General features: G+C 43.6%; 1 protein-coding gene across 3 annotated transcripts in view; it reads right to left on the bottom strand.

Annotated features, from left to right (window-relative positions):
• NHEJ1 (non-homologous end joining factor 1) overlaps nt 1–13,270 on the bottom strand; it is an 82,290-nt gene that overhangs the window by 55,449 nt on the left and 13,571 nt on the right. The gene's annotated exons all lie outside the window — the stretch shown is intronic.

Raw genomic sequence — 13,270 nt, 5'->3', positions numbered from 1 at the left:
TTCAAAGTACAATCAGAGCTGCAGCCTCAGAGCTGCTCAGGCTTCAAGCGTAAGAGTAACAGAAGCCAAGGAGCTTTTGAAGGATTCCCTCAAACCACTACACATAGAAAGAGCCTCTAAGATTGTGTAACTGAATAAAATACCTAGTTTGGCAGCCATTTACCACACAAAATCCCTTCACACTCTTAGCTCAAAGATTCATCTCTTCCAGAAATACCTCTTCCAAACTGACCTGCTATGAAGCCCAGAGCCCATTTCTTCTCCCTCTGCAGTAACATACCTTACGTATTTAGAATATCCTTTGTACATATGTAAATTTCAGGGGTCTAATCGCCCTCAAAAGGCCATCTTTTCAGGGCAGAAACCATGTTTTCACTTTTCAGCATGATTCCACAATGTTTAATATTTTCAATGGTGCTTAAAATGTCCCATCCACATAGAGTTTAAACTTCTAAGTATAAAAACAAATAGACTAAAGATGTCCCATACAGAATGAAAAAAAAAAAAAAAAAAAGCTTCCTGAGACTTTCTGGCAATTACTCCCTTGACGATTCCTTTATGGGAGATAACAAGGATACCCATGAATCCTGACATCTTGTTCCACACACACTGGACAGCTAAGTTGCTAACCTATGGGACTCAGCCTCTCACTTTTCAGTGTGGCTCACTATCCAAAAGAAAGATTACCCATAAGTGAAGGCCATAATAAGAGAACACTTTAGGGATAAGGCTAAAGTTATGAAGCCAACACATAAGGGAAACACAAATCAAAACCACAATGAGATATCACCTCACTCCAGTCAGAATGGCTAAAATTAACAAGTCAGGAAACAACAGATGTTGGCGAGGATGCAGAGAAAAGGGAACCTTCTTACATTGTTGGTGCGAATGCAGGCTGGTGCAGCCACTCTAGAAAACAATATGGAGGTTCCTCAAAAAGCTACAAATAGAGCTTCCCTATGAGCCAGCAATTACACTACTAGGTATTTACCCCAAAGATACAAATGTAGTGATCCAAAGGGGCGCCTGCACCCCAATTTTATAGCAGCAATGTCCACAGTAGCCAAACTATGGAAAGAGCCTAGATGTCCATCAACAGAAGAATGGATAAAGAAGATGTGGTATCTATATTCAATGGAATATTCAGCCATCAAAAAAAAAAAAAAAAAAAAGGGTAGCTGCAGGAGGCTCAGCCATTTAGCGCCACCTTCAGCCCACGGTATGATCCTGGAGACCTGGGATCAAGTCCCACATCTGGCTCACTGCATGGAGCCTGCGTCTCCCTCTGCCTGTGTCTCTGCCCCACCCTCCCGTGTCTTAGATAGATAGATAGATAGATAGATAGATAGATAGATAGATAAAATTAATCTTGCCATTTCCAACAATGTGGATGGAACTAGAGGGTAGTATGCTATGCAAAATAAGTCCATCAGAGAAAGACAATTATCATATGATCTCACTAATATGTAGAATGTAAGAAACAAAAAACAAAGCAGAGGATCATAGGGGAAGGGAAGGAAAAATAAAGCAAGACGAAATCAGAGAGGAAGACAAACCATAAGAGACTCTCAATCATAGGAGACAAACTGAGCATTGCTGGAGGGGAGAGGAGTGGGGGGACAGGGTAACTGGGTGATGGGCATTAAGGAGGCACATGATGTAATGAGCACTGGGTGTTATATACAACTGATGAATCACTGACCTCCACTTCTGAAGTAAATAATACACTCTATGTTAATTAATTGAATTTAAATTTTTTAAAAAAGAAAGGTTTAAGAAATAAGTTATGAAGCCAACAGATCAGGAAAACTTAAAGCTAAGTCATTTGGTACTTTGGTTTTCCCTCTTTGTTTCTATAACCAGAGACAACATTTACCAATGTGAGAGACTCTTCTAACACCAAGACCTTTAAGGTACAACCACTGACTACTCCTATCTACAAGGCAATGTGGTGATAAATGACAGGAAAGACACAAAGTGACATGGGGGTTCAGAAGATGGAAAGAACATGGCTGATATTTTCACCTCTGTCAGTTTTGCTACTTTGGTCATTAACAGAAAAATCATGTAATCATCTGATTCTTTAAGTAAGTAAAATTAAATGCCCTTGGGAAGGACTTTAAAATTCTTGAATGACGGGGATCCCTGAGGGGCTCAGCAGTTCAGTGCCTGTCTTTGGCCCAGGGCATGATCCTGGAGTCCCGGGATGGAGTCCCATGTTGGGCTCCCGGCATGGAGCCTGCTTCTCCCTCTGCCTGTATCTCTGCCTCTCTCTCTCTCTCTCTCTTTGTATGTCTATCATGAATAAATAAAATCTTTTAAAAAAATTCTTGAATGAAAAGGTTATGTCGGGGGATGCCTGGGTGGCTCAGTGGTTGAGCGTCTGCCTTTGGCTCAGGTAGAGATGCTGGGGTCCTGGGATCAAGTCCCACATTGGGTTCCCTGCAGGGAGCCTGCCTCTCCCTCTGCCTGTGTCTGTCTGTCTGTCTCTCTCTCTCTCTGTGTCTCTCATGAATAAATAAATAAAATCTTATTTGTAAAAAATTTTTAAAAAGAAAAGAAAAGGCTATGCTGGGCACCTGGGTGGCTCAGTCAGTTAAGCATCTGCCTTCGGCTCGGGTCATGATCCCAGGGGCCTGGGATCGAGACCCGAATCAGGCTCCCTGCTCAGTGGGGAGTCTGCTTTTCCCTTTGCCCCTCCCACCGCTCATGCTCACGTGCATGTACACGCGCTCTCGCACTCCCTCTCTCTCTCTCTCTCTTTCACAAAAATAAATAAATAAAAATCTTAAAAGAAAAAAGAAAGGGCTACATCTCCTGGGGAAAGAGGAGGGACATAGGCAGAAATCAAGTTGTCTGCTTCAAAACATTGCCTGTGCCCTCATGCCATTGGCAAATCTCCGAGGAAGGACTAATTCTCCCACTGCATCCAACTCCACAGTTCCCTGCTCTCACATGGTCATTCTCCCTCCACCAGCTTACATTTATCTATTTCCAATGGCTTCTCCTTTGCTTTCAAACACACATGCATCTTCCTATCATTAGAAGGGGTTCTGCTTCGGGCCCTGCTAGCTCAGCAGCTAGCTCTCACTTCCTTTTCATAATGAAACCACTCTGGTGAGAGTTCTATAACTCATTGTCTTCATTACCTTATCAATGGATCCTTCTTTAGCTGCCTGAAATCTGCTGATACTGCCCAAGATCACAAATTGTCTACTGGTCTTTCCTAGGATAGGCAGGCGCCTATTCTCCTTGGTCTCTCTCCCACATGTGGTGCTGTGGATCACTCTCTGGGTGATGGGAAGAACACGAGACATGGGTAAAGACAAATAAGAGCAAATCAGGTGAGCTGACCTGAAACAAACTACTTAGCCTTTGAGCTTCTGCTTCTTTGTCTTTAAAATGAGAATAATATCACCAACCTCATAGGTTTGCTGTAAGGATTAAAAGTTATAAGTTAGATAAAGCACCTGGCAACTATGTCTGGCACATGCACAGATGTCTGTTCCCTTTTCTGGGCTAATTTATTACTCTGTTCAGATTCCCCTATCTGCTCACACTTCCTTCACTGGCTCCTACTACTCCTTCCAATTATGATTGTTCCCCAAATCTCAATCATTGGACTTTTGTTCTTTTCTCTGTGCTCCTCTCAGGGGGAAAAAAAAAAAAAGTGTCCATTCTTGTGACTTCAAATATTTCTCCTCTGCAGCACACTCCCAGATCTCTCTATTTCTAAAGGTTTTCTCAACCAAAACTTCAGCGCTACTTTGTCAGTGCTTTCCTGAGCATTCCCACTTACAGGTCCTATAATCAATTTAAATCCAACATGTATGTGAAAAAGACTTTCATCTTATATTTTTCAATTAACTCTGATTATATAGAAGCTACCATTTTTTAATAGACTAAAACACTGTTTAATTGTCATGTCATGAATGGACTTTTATGAAACCCATCCTCTACTAAGGGAAGAGGAGAGAGACTCAACTATGTGAATCACTGAAAAATGCTCCAGAGGTACAAGAAGCTGATAGTTTACACCTAAGAAGGCTAGATGTTTGCCAGAAATAAGATCTCAAGCATTTCTGCCTCAGAATTCAATTCTGAACTAAGTGGATTTCTCAGACTGGAAATGAGAATGAAACCAAACGAGCGACTAACAGTGAATTCTGTGGAGCTAAACAAACAAATAAAAAACAGTTTTCATTTTAGAAGGAGCTGGTACTTCCTTTCAGTGAAGTAAACTACACAAGCCCCCAGAACAGTGTCTGTTCAACTGTGCTAACCTATTTGGGTCTAGATAGAGGGGGGCATGTGCGATTCAGTTTTCCACAGACCCCCAAAAACATGTTGTATTATATCCAGCCTGATATAAGATATCATATTTATATTGTATGTCTGTCCCCTTTAGACATTTGAGTTAGTAAACACTTGATTTTGAGGCTTTTAGGATATGAGAATTCAGAAGTTAATGAAGATCTCCACTATTAAGGATTCCCAGCATCAGAAATCCATCTCTTGGATATCAGTAATTTTATCCCATTTGAATTTTCATCCTGATTTCCTTTTTGTTTGCCCTCAGATTTTTTATAAATTTTCTTTTGAAAGCATAAGCCCCTATAACGTTTTATAAAAGGAATATAAAGAAAGAAGCCTTTTAATATATTCTGGGGCCAAAAAGAAAAGAGGTGGTGACCCCTGGTAGCAGGGCTCAATGGTGACTACAGGAACCACATTGAGAAAACCCCAAAGAGGAGGCAAAATTCCCGAGAAATATAGCTGAGAAACATATGCAGCCATCCCTTCCTCCCTGGAGATTTTCATTCCAGAGCTCAAATACTGGTGGATTTGTGTTTTAAATAAGGAAAACCATTCCTTTGTATGCCCAAGATTAGATTTAATTGAGCCCCACCCATGATTTTCCTAGTCTGTCAATAGCACCACTATTCTTCAGCTCACATAGGCATACCACTGACAGCCTAATCTTGCCAAAGATCGCTTTCATATGTCAGTTCTCCAGCCAAAACTTTCCACGGCTTCCCACTATCTATAACAGTAATTAATAACTGCGAGAAGGAAGTGCCCATCTCCTTCCTAGGAAATGTGCCTGTTTGAGAATCACTGCGTGTAATGATAGATGTTAATAACTGGATTGAAACAGGCAAATAAATGGATTACTGGCAGAAAAAAAAAAGCTGAAATACATTTACCTTCAGAATAAAGTACCAATCATCCAGCCCAGCATTTAAGGCTCCCCAACAACCTGGCCTCGAGTTATCATCTTGCTAACCTTATTTTCTGCTAATCCTCACCCACTCATTATGACTTTACATCCTTTGCCCATGTGCTTCCCAGCTAAAATGCCTTCCACCTAGTTCCCTAGCAAAACCCCAAACAAACACAGAAGTCCAGATCAAGTCCTGCCTTTTGCAGGAAGCTTTTTCCAATCACTACACTATTGTAGCCCCTATTATCATTCATTAAGCACAGCGAGCTCTTTGATGATAATATTATCATCCCCCGTATGCCCACAAGAACATGCACCATGCTGACTACCGGAAGAATGAATTAACTGTAAGTTTCTCTAGATCAGAGTACTGACACACACGATGGTACGGAGGACAGTCTCATGCCCCTAGATTTATCCTGCTTCATGATGCCCATGGGGATACTGAAAATACCTATGCTGAGTCCTGTGTCTTCCTCTACATATTGAATAACGGGCTTATGGTGGCAGGGCAGCTCAGGGAGAGGAAAAACTGAGGAAAGAGGAAACTAATTAACTTGCTTTTGGCTGTATGACTAATGTTCTTTCCAGGATTTTGGTAGGTTCTTTTTCTTTTTTTAAGATTTTATTTATTCATTTGAGAGAGAGACAGAGAGAAAGAAAGAGCACCCGCACAAGCACGGGGGGAGGGGGCAGAGGGAGAGAGAGAAGCAGACTCCCCGTTGAGCAGGGAGCCTGATGTGGGGCTCAATCCCAGGACCCTGAGATCATGACCTGAGCCAAAGGCAGACACTTAACCGACTGAGCCACCCAGGTGCCCTGGTAGGTTCTTACTCTTTTGGTTTCTGAGATAGTTGCTTTCTTTTTTTTTTTTTTTTTTTTATTTTTATTTATTTACTTATGATAGTCACAGAGAGAGAGAGAGGCAGAGACACAGGCAGAGGGAGAAGCAGGCTCCATGCATCGGGAGCCCGATATGGGATTCGATCCCGGGTCTCCAGGATCGCGCCCTGGGCCAAAGGCAGGCGCCAAACCGCTGCGCCACCCAGGGATCCCAGATAGTTGCTTTCTGAACTGGGTCTAAAAGAGAGGTTTTAGGGGATTTCAGTAATAAAAGATTCAAGGTTTATAGTTCATCCCAAAATTGGGATTATATCCCAGTAAACAGGCAGGTGGGAGAATGAATGGCAATCTGACAGCAATTCTCTCCTTAGGTTACTCATCTATTTATAGTAGGGCTATCTAGGTCTCAGACTACCAACAGGGTGATCATTTCATGGCCTATTCATAAGATAGGGAAAATAAAGAAGAGTGGGAAGCTAAGATTCCTTCATCCATTCAACAAATATGTACTGAGTGCCTACTGTGTGTAGAGGCAGTGTTCTACGTACTCTGGATGAACCAGGGCACAAAACATCCATCCTTGTCCTTGCTCAGCTTACAAGCTCTAACAGGGGGAAGATGCCATGAACAATGAGCATAATGAAATAAGGAAATTTTATAGTATGTTGGAAGATGAATGCTATAGAAAAAATCAAAATTAGAGTCATGTGCAGAGAGGCGAGGATGTGGCTTATGATTTTAAATAGGATACTCACAGTAAACTCCATTGTGAAGGTAACATTTGAACAAAACCATGTATTGTATTTTTGACACACCTCCCCTTAAGAGGTGGAGCTTAGTTACCCTCCCCTTGAATGTGGCCTACATTTAGTGCTTCACTACTAATGAAGAGATCACCACAAGAGAGTGATGTGCTGTCACTCCTGAGATTAGGTTATAAAAAGGCTGCAGCTTCCATTTCAGTCTTCGCCTGTCTTTTGGATCACTTGCTCTGGAGGAAGGCAGGGCCATGTCATGTAAGAAACCCCATGGAGAGGCCATGTTACAGGGCAACAGCATCTCCTGCCAACAGCCACATGAGAGAACTTGGAAGTGAATTCTCCAGTGCCTCAGAATAATCACATTCCCAGCCAACATCTTGACTGTGACTTCATGAGAGACCCTGAATCAGAATCACCCAGCTAAGCTGCTTCCAAATTCCTGACCTTCCACAACTGTTTGTTGTTTTAAACCATGACATTTTGGAATGATGTGTTATAAAGCGATAGATAACTAATCCAGACATAAAGGAAGTGAAGGACTTGGCCACACAAATATCTGAAGAAAGAGCATTCCAAGCAGAGGAAATGGGCAGCATAAAGGACTAAAGGCAAGTGGTGCTAGAAAGTGGTAGAAAAACAGCAAGCGGCCAGTGTGGGTGCAATGGAGTAAAGGAAGGAGAAAGTGGTAGATGAAATCAGAAAGGTAATGAGGTCCAGATCACGTAGGGCTTTGTAGGCCACTGTAAAGGCCTTTAGGTTTTACTCTAGAAGTGTAATGTAAACTAATGAAGGACTTTGAGCAGGGGAGTATCATGATGTGATCTGTATTTTAATAAGATCACTTTGCTGGTAATGGGCCAGAAGGGGGCATAGGTAGCAGCAGAGACACCAATAAAGAGGTTATTGCAATGATGCAAGAAAGAGACAATTGTGGCTCAGACCAGAGTGGCAGCAGCAAAGGTGAAATTATGGGTGTGTTTTGAAGGCCAACAGGACTTCCTGATGGACTAGATGTGGGATATGAGAAAAAGACAGAAGTCAAGGATGACTCTAAGGTTTGTGGCCCTAGCAAATGAAAAGGTGACATTTCCATCAGCTAAGATGGAAGGAGGTTGTTAGAAAAACAAATTTGGGGGTAAGGTTAGAAGTTCAGTTTTGGACATGTAGAGTTTCAGATTCTGTTGGACTTCCACATGGGAATATCAAGCAGACAGTCTAGAGTTTGGAGGTAAGGTCTAAGGGTAGAGATTAAATTTGGGATTTGTCAATAAAGTGGTAGTTAAAGCCATGGGACTATATGAGATCACTAAAGTTAAAAAAGAGCACCAATGATTGAATCCTGAGGCACCCCAACATTAAGAGGTAAGGGACAGACACCTGGCTGGCTCAGTCAGAGGAGTATGCGATTCTTGATCTTGGGGTGTTAGTGTTGTAAGTTCAGCCCTGCGTTAGGTGTACAGATTACTTTAAAAAAAAGTAGGGGGACACCTGGGTGGCTCAATGGTTGAGTGCCTGCCTTTGGCTCAGGGTGTGATCCTGGAGACTGGGATCGGGTCCCACATCGGGCTCCCTGCATGGAGATGCTTCCCCCTCTGCCTGTGTCGCTGCCTCTCTCTGTGTCTCTCATGAATAAATAAATAAAATCTTAAAAAAAAAAAAAAAAAGAGGTAAGGGAGAGAAAGAACCAGCAGGAGATTCTGAAAAGGAGCAACCGATGAAGTAGGAAGAAAAACAGGAGAGTGTTGCAGTATGGAAGCCATATCAAGAAAACATTGAGGAGAAGGAATTAACAAGTCTTCTAAAGGAAAAATCTAAATGAGAAAAGATCAGCCAACTCAATTTTCCTTGCCTCCCCATCCTTCCTTTTCATTCCCATATCCTGTTCGTTCCATGTCCTCCAAATGCTATGGGAGAGGTCAGTCAGTACAGGAGGCGGCGGGAACAGCAGGAGAGTGTACCTGTGCCGGCAAGGAAAACAGACCAAGGAAAGGAGAAATGGTCATGGAAAGCTCACAAAAGGGATGATGTCTGTGTAGTCAGGAAAGCTGAACAGGAGTCTGCCGTGAGGACAAGAAAGAAGAGAATCCCAGGCACACTGGTCAAGGAATAAATAAGCATCAGGACTTCAATTTGGGAAAGTGGCAGAGGATCAAGCTGTAGAGGTCAAGAGGACCAAATCATGAACGACCCTGTGTGCCATGCAAGGAGTTTGAACCACTAAATGGCTTTAAGCAACTGGATTTCTGTTTCTGTCTCAAAGAGATCACTCTGACATAATACAAATTCAATTGTGGGGTGAGTCGGGTGGGTGCTGCTATTCTAAGGCAACAGACACCAGATTAGAGAGGAGCAGATTCAAAAGATAGTTGACAAGTAGGATTTGAAAGTAAGGACAAAGAGAAAAGTGAGTAACTCCCAAGTTTCTGGCTTAGAAAGCTGAATGGATACGGGTAGGATTCTCCAAGATTAGGAATATCAGAAGAGAAAGAGGGGGAGTGGGTGGCTTATTTTGGACATGTTTAGGGTAGTACAATGTGGGACGCATCCAGGTAGAAACATCAAATGTGCAGAAAGAAATATGGGCTGCATGATGGGAGATATAAAATTGGCACTTGGTGGTATAATAGTGACAGTTCAAATTGGGGTCTGGATGAGATGACCCAGAGAGAGAAGGACAAGTGGATGAGGACACAATTTTGAATTAACACTAACATTTAAGGAGCAGGTAAAGAATGGAACGCCAGCCAAGGAAACCAAGCAGAAGCTGTCCGTGAATGAACTCAACTGGACAGCAAGCAATTTCCAGGTTCAAGGACTCCTCCTCCTCTTCCCAGGGCGGCTTTGATATAACTTCCAGCTTTCTAAGAGCAGCAATGAATATCGTCACAACTTGAAGCATCTGCTCTAGCAACAGGCTGCAACCAGACAGGGAATGAAGACAGTACTAAAACTAGACAGGACACAAAGGCTGTGGCTACATTTAGGATGCTGAGTCAAATCAATGTCACTATAGTCATATAAGTATATGATAGAAACTGCTGAAGGTATTGGATTGAACAGATTAATTTAAATCGTATAAGGCATGCATCAGTGGGAAGGACTATTGTGCTGAATACACTCCTCTGAAGACAGGGAAGGAGAGGATCTCTCTGTCAAGTGCCCCCCCCCACCCCCACCCTCACTTAAAGAAGCCAACTTCATGCAATTGCTCAGGTTTTGGTGTCAAGGGCTGATTCCTGGCCAGGGGTTGCCAGCTGCAGAGGGCGGGGCTCTATTTTGGGCTGCCTGCTGTCCCTGAGCCTGGCCGCGTCTGGTTTGAGCAGCATGCAGCCCCAGTGACTCACACACCCATGCAAACCGCCTGTGGCTCAGTGGCATGGCCTCGGAATGCCAGCCTCAGGCCAGCTCCCTCCTCACCCCATTACACTGGGATAAATAAATAAAGAGCCCGCCAGCAGCCGCACAGCCTGATGGCAACCAGATGGAGAGGAGGAGGCATGGATGGGGCCGGGAGAAGGAACTCCCTCCAGTGGACCAGAGTGAGAGAAGGCCATGCCAGCCTGATCCTCCTAAACTTCTTTCACACGGTTCCTACTGCCTTGCAGTAATGGTCCCTGATTCGTTGACTCATCTCCTACTCCCAACGGTGCCTCCCAGCCCCCAGTCCTAGGAGATGCTCTCTACGAGGATCTTCCCTCTATGAAAATCATGCCTGAAGCCACCCCGTCCAGTCGACTTGAAGAACACTGCCAGCACTCCCCCTCCAGTCGGGCCACCATCAACTGGCCCCCTTGGGCTCCCTGGAAATGAGAAATCCAAGGCTCAAAGCGGGGGGTAGGGGAGGAAAAACAAAAGAACTAAATATGAAGATGTAACCTCTGTTCAACCCTTAAATATTTTTCCTGGCCTTAGTATCCTAGAAACCTCCCTGTCCTACTGCCCTCTGTGCCCTATCTCTCCAGCCTCTCGCCTAGAACCAGGAAAAACAGACCCCAGGCACTGACCGCGTGGCCCTCTGACATCAGCCCTGGCCCCCCTGCACCTTCACCCCGAGCTCTCTGTCCCTGGTTTGTTTATCTTCCTATGTTGCTTATTTTGATGGCACATCCTTTCAGCTGTTTTAGGTGACCCCATGACCCTTCTGTGTCCTGTTTGTAGGACCCCAGACAAGCAGAGTAACTGAAAAGATGCAATGGCCATAAGAAATTCTGCAGTCCCATTAGAAAATGGGTTCTAGCAGCTATGCAGAACATTTGGTGATCCCAGAGGACGATGCAGTGATCCCAGAGGTCACAATAATTCCCCATGATCCTAGCCCTTAACCATCCTTTAATTGGTGTGTACAACCAGTTAGAGTGGCAAAACAAAATAGAGATGATCCCAGACAAGAAATGTAGGAAGGCTCTAAACATACAGCTACAGCGACATGACCTTAGGTAAGTCACTTAACCTCTCTGAGGCCCAATTTCTTAGTCTGTGAAATGGAAAGCTATAGCTACTTGTCTCTCAGATCCTCTGCAGATATGTAAAATTCTGTACGTCTATGTGGTTTGGGTGTGATCCACCCAGGACTTAAGAGACCAGTATTTCTGAAGTAATTGGTAATTGGTTCCAATGCAGTAATACTCTTCCCCGGGCTGGCACCAGGATTCTATGCTTTCTCATTCGACTCTGCAGGGTTGCCCCTACCCCAAAAGCATGGAAGAGATGAGCCTCCAATTTTGCAAATAAGAAAACAGAGTCTCTGGAAGTACTAATTTATCCAAAGCTGCAAAATAAAGCAGGAGAATAACTGAAGACCCCAAACTTAGGTCTCACAGCAGCACCATATCCACAGGCCACACTGCCCCAATTTTCATGAGACTCCCCCTAGCACAAAATTAGTAACATCTTCACCCACAAACTTACAGAGAATCTACCACTCCCAGGCACTATGTTCAGGCCCCGGGGATATAGAAATGCATGCAACGCAGTCCTTGCCCTCAGATGGTTTTCAGAGATCAACAGAGGAGAAAGGCATTGTCTTGAAGACCTATAGACAGTAATATCACAAAGTTCTATGTGGTAAAACGGAGGTAGGAACCAAGGTACTATAGCAGCAGGGAAGAAGGATTATCTTTACAAGGAGAGTCTGGAAAGGTCTCTCAAAGAAGCCAAAGCTGACACTTAAAAGATTAATAGAAGTTTACAAGGTAGATAAGGCCAGGGCATTGGGCATTATAGATAAAGGAAACAATGTGTGCCAAGACATAAAGGCGAGAGGAAGGCATTTTGGCAATTCAAAGCCATTCTCTGACTGAAGCCTAAGGTTTATAAAGAAAAATCTCAAGAAACCCAGCTGGATAGGTACGCAGGCACCAGATCAGGAAGGGACCTCTCTGCTGGGCTGAGAATAAGTCTTGTATTATTTAACTAAGGGGCAGAGACAGGGAATCAGCATATCATCCTCAGCCTGCATTAGCCTCCTTAAAACCTACACTTAGAGACGGAGGAAGCTCTCCGACAGAAAAATGGCCTAGGAAATCTCTGTGCAAGTCCAGGTGTAAGGGGCTCTCTTTCCCCATAAAGACTTGAAATCTACTCTGCCTCAGGACTTCACAGTGCATGCTTTCCTTCTTCTCCAGAGTTAGATTGCTTCAGGAGATAGGCTTGAGCACTCAACTTGCATTTTTGGTTCTCACTGTTAAGACCCCAAGCACGATGGCGTCTTTGCTCAGCCACTGCACAGAGGCAGAACAGAAGGTTCCAAGTCAAAAACACCTGCTTTCTGTCTAGCCCTGCGAAAAATACTAACTTCATGTTCAAAAGAAATATGAGTCATAGTCCCTGTCCACCAGGAGTTTACAAAGTAGCCTAGATGACAAGACAGAAACACGAGTAATCTATACAGAACACAATATTATAATAGCATTATTTGCTTACATAGTAAAGTACCAGCTTGGTTAATGTGTATAATTAGAAAAGAGGGCAATAAGACGAAGGTACTAACTGTACAACCAACAAGTCCTAAAAGAGTGAGAGGAGAAAATCAATATTGACTGGTATTATCAAAGGTCACTATTATTAATACTCCCCTGTTTGCCGTTTAATAGATGTTTCTTTTGGCCAAGCTCAATCCTTAGAAGAGAAACCTAGGCAGGAGCTTCTGACAGGCCACAATTATCTACTCCCCATTCATTCCTTTGCCAGTCCCCTTGTATAAACACTGTGATTTTCCACAGACTACTGTGCCCACAAGACAGTTCCCAAATGGTAACCCTGTGCTTTTCACCTTCCTCTGCTGTGGGATGTTGGAGGGGCAAGTCATGATGACTCCTCCCCCCACCCTGCTCCACAATCCAGACCTGTGATCAGATCTCAACAAGCAAAAATTTGATCGACTGGGCAACCAAACTCTCCAAGGTTAGGGAATTCTAAATGAAACTCCTAGGTACGTTAGCAC

Source organism: Canis aureus, chromosome 36 (assembly GCF_053574225.1).
Source record: "Canis aureus isolate CA01 chromosome 36, VMU_Caureus_v.1.0, whole genome shotgun sequence".
NCBI classification, from domain to species: domain Eukaryota; kingdom Metazoa; phylum Chordata; class Mammalia; order Carnivora; family Canidae; genus Canis; species Canis aureus.
This window is presented reverse-complemented; position numbering and strand designations above follow the sequence as displayed.